Raw genomic sequence first — 7692 nt, 5'->3', positions numbered from 1 at the left:
TTCAGACCTTCTGCTTCTATCTAGCTTAAAGTATTGAGTCATTGTACATCCAACTCAATATTTTACTCTACCCCTTAGAGTTTTCTTATGTCCTTCAACTCCTTTTCTTCCAACCATTGGACTTATGGTTAGAATTTTGGTCTATGTCTAGCTTATGGGTTGTACTTTTCTAAAAGTCTCACGAAAATCTTTGTGGTATATCCACTCACTTGTGGACTTCCAATGTGAATCCTTCGACTAAATGATTATAGGTCATTGTTATTTGGCTGACAAAATTTTATTTGTTCTCAACTTCTTGGTACAAATAATCCAATGATGGACTACTTGATACCAACTGTGGCTATTTGTTATCTAAAAATGGACTCTATTATAGGTTTTGATCAATTGGACGAGACCTCTTCTACTCTATCTTCCAGTATTGATCCTATACCAACTGTGGTCTTCTGATACCAACTGTGGTCTTCTTATATCTGCTATGGTTTCATATGTCATCTTCCTTCTGTCAGGGTTTATTTTGCAAGAGAACCACTAACTGACATTATAAATATAGTATCCGAAGTGATCTCCCATGCATTCCCTCTTCCATTATGACTATGGTTCTACTTCTAGTTCCCCGTAATCATCATATTTATCACCTTTATGCTTCTTCCGTACTAAAGTACACCTTTGTTTAGGCTAAGAATGAGTTTTGTATTGGTACTTCCTTCAGAGTATTGTGGTTACTTCCCACAACTTTTCTTCCTTTGTGTGATGAACCTTCATCTTGTCTTCAAGGTCTTCAGATTTCGTCACTTCCTCACACGTTTACCATTACCTTCTAGATCTATGGCATCAAGTAAGAACTTGATATTGCAACATGCATTTGCATATCAAAGTCAAACTTCATGTATGGATCTAGTCAAACAATGAAATCCAATAAAATCCAAGAAGATTCAGCTTTGTGCTTATAATACACACCATCATAAGCCTGAATATGATTGTTGAGTAGGACATCTCTAAACATCAGGCTGAGATGTGTAGTATATAACACCACATAAGATAGGTTTATATCGTGATACATAGCACTTATATATGGGAGTCTACTATTTGTCTCAACCTTTCCCTTATTGCACATTTGCATAGAGATAAACTTGAAACAAAGTGGTCTAGGATAGTTAAGGTTTAACCTAATTTTCTTTGGAAGTACTAACTTAGCTTTCATTATGTTGAGGACTACTTCATATGGTATATCTAGATTCTAGCATAGCTAATCTAAATACATAACTATTGGAGTATAGCTCCGATACTTTCAAGTTTTTCTCCCATAAACATATGGTCATGATGTGCTTAGCACACTTCCCATGGTTTTGGAACACAATTCTTTCTTGCACTGTTGTTGAACACCTGACTTCTTATTGTACTCCTCCTAAGTATTTATAATGTTCTAGTCCATCACATAACGATTCTCAGGTGAATCATATATGATTAACAACTCTACCTTGTAAATAAGCATATATTATTCATATATCTCTTCCTTACCTCCCATGACTGACTCATCATGGTCTATACTACCTCATATCACTTGTTTTGATCACTTACTATCAGTTGTTTTACAAGTTTGGATAATTTACTTACCCATTACTTGTATTGGTTTACACCTTCTAATAGGATATTTTTCTTATACACACATCTTCATTACATGATATCACTCCTATTACAGGTCTGGATAACTCTTACTTAACCATAACATTTGTTGGTACACATCTTCCAATAGGATATCTTCCTTATGGTTGTATCCTCTCTTTGGACTACCATGTATTGTATACCAACTGTGATCTACTCATCTATTGTTTTAAGGACTTAATGGGGTGATTCATACTTGGAATTATCTAACTAACTTTACTTAGGAAAGATAGGTAAGAAAGGTTGACTCAAGTGTGTCAGGATTATTCTCAAGTGAATATCCATCTCAAGTCATAAGAAGTGTTGGTTTAGTTAGACGACTTCCTATAGATACTACCAAACCTATAGGTCTCTTTTAAAGGGTTTTAATCCTAGGGTCAAAGCATTTGCACTGATACCAACTGTGGTGACCCGGCATACCACTGCATGGTGTAGTATGCAAGTCTGGTATAACACCAATGAAACACCGTTCCACTAGTATTATATCGCTCAGAGTGGTACAACAGAAACATATGCGGGTCCAAGGCATGTCTATAGAATTACAACTTTGACTCTGTTACATAAGATCATCACAGCCTCCTACTTTACAATGAGGTAAAACTGCAAATAAACTCCAGAAGAACGACTCGTAGTCTAGTCTTATCACGAACTCTATTTGTAGAGTATTTAACTAGCTATAGAGGCTATGAATAGATTCTAGCTAAATAGGAGCTAGGTTTAGGAAACTAGTTTCTTTCTATTGCTAAGTTAGGTTTTATCCTTGTTGGATGTGGTGTTTGACTCTTCTGACAGGTTCCTGTCCCTTGAAGTAGTTGTTGACTCCTCGGTCTTCGAGTTGCACTGTAGATCCTCCTTTGATGCCTCCATATCTAAGCACGGGATTTAAGAGTGGGATGAGTACGAGCGTACTCAACAAGTTCATTATAGGAAAGAGGTGTTTAATGCACTAGCTACAACATTAGACCAGAAAGTCTAATACCAATGCAGGTTTTCATAACCATTTCTTTAAAAGGTTGCTTTTATTCAGAAGAACTATGTCCGTCAGCCTTTGATGTCTACGCCCCCCTCCTTTTCCTGTAGACAGTGTTGGGCCTCCAAGAGCAGAGGTTTGTAGAACAGCAGCAAGTTTTCCCTTAAGTGGATCACCCAAGGTTTATCGAACTCAGGGAGGAAGAGGTCAAAGATATCCCTCTCATGCAACCCTGCAACCACAAAGCAAGAAGTCTCTTGTGTCCCCAACACACCTAATAGGTGCACTAGTTCGGCGAAGAGATAGTGAAATACAGGTGGTATAAATAAGTAGTAGCAACGGCACCAGAAAAGTGCTTTGCCCAGGACAGTAAACAAGCAGTAGTAACGCAGCAGTAGTAATGCAGTAAAACAGTAAACAAGCAGCAATAGCAGTATTTAGGAACAAGGCCTAGGGATCATACTTTCACTAGTGGACACTCTCAACATTGATCACATAATAGAATAGATAAATGCATACTCTACACTCTCTTGTTGGATGATGAACACATTGCATAGGATTACACGAACCCTCAATGCCGGAGTTAACAAGCTCCACAATTCAATGTTCATATTTAAATAACCTTAGAGTGTAAGATAGATCAACACAACTAAACCAAGTACTAACGTAGCATGCACACTGTCACCTTCATGCTAAGAAAGGAGGCATATATCACATCAATACTATCATAGCAATAGTTAACTTCATAATCTACAAGAGATCATAATCATAGCATACGCCAAGTACTAACACGGATGCACACACTGTCACCATTACACCGTGCAGGAGGAATAAAACTACTTTAATAACATCACTAGAGTAGCACATAGATAAATTGTGATACAAAACTCATATGAATCTCAATCATGTAAAGCAGCTCATGAGATTATTGTATTGAGGTACATGGGAGAGAGATGAACCACATAGCTACAGCGGAGCCCTCAGCCTCGGGGGTGGATTACTCCCTCCTCATCATGTAGGCAGCGATGGCGGTGAAGATGGCGGTGAAGACGGCGGTGGAGATGGCTCCGGGGGCAATTCCCCGTCCCGGCAGGGTGCCGGAACAGCGACTTCTGTCCCCCGAATTGGACTTTCGCGATGGCGGCGGCCCTGGATGGTTTTCTCTGTTTCCGTCGAACTGGTCGATGTTTTTAGGTCAGGGACGAATATATAGGCGGAGAGGCGGCGCAAGGAGGCGGCTGGGGCCCCCACACCATAGGCTGGCGCGGCCAGGGGGCCACCCGCGCCGCCTTATGGTGTGGGCCCCCTGCTGCCCGCCTCCGACTCTCCTTCGGTGTTCCGGAAGCTTCCGGGAATTCTAAGACTTTCGGTGTTGATTTCGTCCGATTCCGAAAATATTTCCTTACTAGGATTTCTGAAACCAAAAACAGCAGAAAACAGCAACTGGCACTTCGGCATCTTGTTAATAGGTTAGTTCCAGAAAACGCATAAATATGACATTAAGTATGCATAAAACATGTAGATATCATCAATAATGTGGCATGGAACATAAGAAATTATCGATACGTCGGAGACGTATCAGCATCCCCAAGCTTAGTTTCTGCTCGTCCCGAGCAGGTAAACGATAAACAAAGATAATTTCTGGAGTGACATGCCATCATAAACTTGATCATATTGTAAACATATGTAATGAATGCAGCAATCAAAACAATGTATATGACATGAGTAAACAAATGAATCATATAGCAAAGACTTTTCATGAATAGTACTTCAAGACAAGCATCAATAAGTTTTGCATAAGAGTTAACTCATAAAGCAATAATTCAAAGTAAAGGTCTTGAAGCAACACAAAGGAAGATTAAGTTTCAGCGGTTGCTTTCAACTTATAACATGTATATCTCATGGATAATTGTCAATGCAAAGTAATATAACAAGTGCAATATGCAAGTATGTAGGGATCAATGCACAGTTCACACAAGTGTTTGCTTCTTGAGGTGGAGAGAAATAGGTGAACTGACTCAACATAAAAAGTAAAAGAATGGTCCTTCAAAGAGGAAAGCATCGATTGCTATATTTGTGCTAGAGCTTTGGTTTTGAAAACAAGAAACAATTTTGTCAACGGTAGTAATAAAGCATATGTATCATGTAAATTATATCTTACAAGTTGCAAGCCTCATGCATAGTATACTAATAGTGCCCGCACCTTGTCCTAATTAGCTTGGACTACCGGATCGTCGCAATGCACATGTTTTAACCAAGTGTCACAATGGGGTACCTCTATGCCGCCTGTACAAAGGTCTAAGGAGAAAGCTCGCATTGGATTTCTCGCTATTGATTATTCTCAACTTAGATATCCATACCGGGACAACATAGACAACAGATAATGGACTCCTCTTTTATGCATAAGCATGTAGCAACAATTATTTTTCTCATACGAGATTGAGGATATATGTCCAAAACTGAAACTTCCACCATGGATCATGGCTTTAGTTAGCGGCCCAATGTTCTTCTCTAACAATATGCATGCTCCAACCATAAGGCGGTAGATTACTCTTACTTCAGACAAGACGAACATGCATAGCAACTCACATGAAATTCAACAAAGAGTAGTTGATGGCGTCCCCAGGAACATGGTTATCGCACAACGAGCAACTTAATAAGAGATAAAGTGCATAATTACATATTCAATACCACAATAGTTTTTAAGCTATTTGTCCCATGAGCTATATATTGCAAAGGTGAATTATGGAATTTTAAAGGTAGCACTCAAGCAATTTACTTTGGAATGGCGGAGAAATACCATGTAGTAGGTAGGTATGGTGGACACAAATGGCATAGTGGTTGGCTCAAGTATTTTGGATGCATGAGAAGTATTCCCTCTCGATACAAGGTTTAGGCTAGCAAGGTTATTTGAAACAAACACAAGGATGAACCGGTGCAGCAAAACTCACATAAAAGACATATTGTAAACATTATAAGACTCTACACCGTCTTCCTTGTTGTTCAAACTCAATACTAGAAATTATCTAGACCTTAGAGAGACCAATTATGCAAACCAAATTTTAGCAAGCTCTATGTATTTCTTCATTAATGGGTGCAAAGTATATGATGCAAGAGCTTAAACATGAGCACAACAATTGCCAAGTATCACATTACCCAAGACATTTATAGCAATTACTACATGTATCATTTTCCAATTCCAGCCATATAACAATTTAACGAAGAAGAAACTTCGCCATGAATACTAAAAGCTAAGAACACATGTGTTCATATGCAACAGCGGAGCGTGTCTCTCTCCCACACAAGAATTTATTCAACAAAAACAAAAACAAGAAACATACTGACGCTCCAAGAAAAGCACATAAGATGTGACCGAATAAAAATATAGTTTCAAGAGAAGGAACCTGATAATGTTGTCGATGAAGAAGGGAATGCCTTGGGCATCCCCAAGCTTAGACGCTTGAGTCTTCTTAGTATATGCAGGGGTGAACCACCGGGGCATCCCCAAGCTTAGAGCTTTCACTCTCCTTGATCATGTTGCATCATACTCCTCTCTTGATCCTTGAAAACTTCCTCCACACCAAACTTAGAACAACTCATTAGAGGGTTAGTGACAATAAAAATTAACATGTTCAGAGGTGACACAATCATTCTTAACACTTCTGGACATTGCATAAAGCTACTGGACATTAATGGATCAAAGAAATTCATCCAACATAGCAAAAGAGGCAATGCGAAATAAAAGGCAGAATCTGTCAAAACTGAACAGTTCGTATTGACGAATTTTATCGAGGCACCAGACTTGCTCAAATGAAAATGCTCAAATTGAATGAAAGTTGCGTACATATCTGAGGATCACTCACGTAAATTGGCATAATTTTCTGAGTTACCTACAGAGAAAACAGCCCAGATTCGTGACAGCAAAGAAATCTGATTCTGTGCAGTAATCCAAATCTAGTATGAACTTTACTATCAACGACTTTACTTGGCACAACAAAACACAAAACTAAGATAAGGAGAGGTTGCTACAGTAGTAAACAACTTCCAAAACACAAATATAAAATAAAGTACTGTAGCAAAATAACACATGGGTTATCTCCCAAGAAGTTCTTTCTTTATAGCCATTAAGATGGGCTCAGCAGTTTTAATGATCCACTCGCATGAAATAGTATTCGAAGCAAAAGAGAGCTTCAAGAGGCAAATTCAAAATAAATTTAAGTCTAACATGCTTCCTATGAAGAGGAATCTTGTACACAAATGAATTCATGAAGAACAAAGTGACAAGCGTAAGAGGATAAAACACGAGTAACTTCAAGATTCTCGACATAAAGAGGGGAAAATTAAAATTATTAAGATGCATATAACCATATTTCCCTCTCTCATAATAACTTTCAGTAGCATCATTGATGAAATCCACAATATACCCATCACTTAAAACATTCTTATCATGGTTCATATGCATAGAAGTATCATTAAATTTGGCATAAGAAAAGTTATTCTCATTAATAGTAATTGGAGCAAGATTATTATCAAGAATTTGAACATGGTAAACAAGTTGCATATTAAGGGAATTGTTTTTGGTAATCCAATCATGACTATGACAAGTTTCATAAGGATAGTTATAACCTATATCATAGCATTCTTTATAATAATCATCAAAGATCGGAGGCACAGTGTCATCATCATTTTCAGAATTAGTTTCCCAGAGATTTGCAATATCAAAAGTAGTGTGCTCATTCAAATCATGATTGCTAATGTATGTAATGGGCATAGGAAGATCATCGTATTCAGATTCATTATCACAATAATCATTAGGAGCAACATACTTACGGTTACCTAGCGTTATCTCATTCACGCGAGGATACGCCGTTACCTCTTTCTTTTTATTCTCCTTCTTCTTCTTCTTCTTCTTCTTCGTTCCCTTCTTCTTCTTCTTCTTCTCTTCCTTCTCCTCGTTCCCTTCTTTAGGAGGAAGAGGCTTGAAGGGTAGCTTGTCCGCATAACCTGATTTACTTTCAGAAACAATAGAAGAAACTTGGGAGGATCCCTCCTTTTCATTA

Source organism: Lolium perenne, chromosome 6 (assembly GCF_019359855.2).
Source record: "Lolium perenne isolate Kyuss_39 chromosome 6, Kyuss_2.0, whole genome shotgun sequence".
NCBI classification, from domain to species: Eukaryota; Viridiplantae; Streptophyta; class Magnoliopsida; order Poales; family Poaceae; genus Lolium; species Lolium perenne.
Note: the sequence above shows the minus strand (reverse complement) of the source record.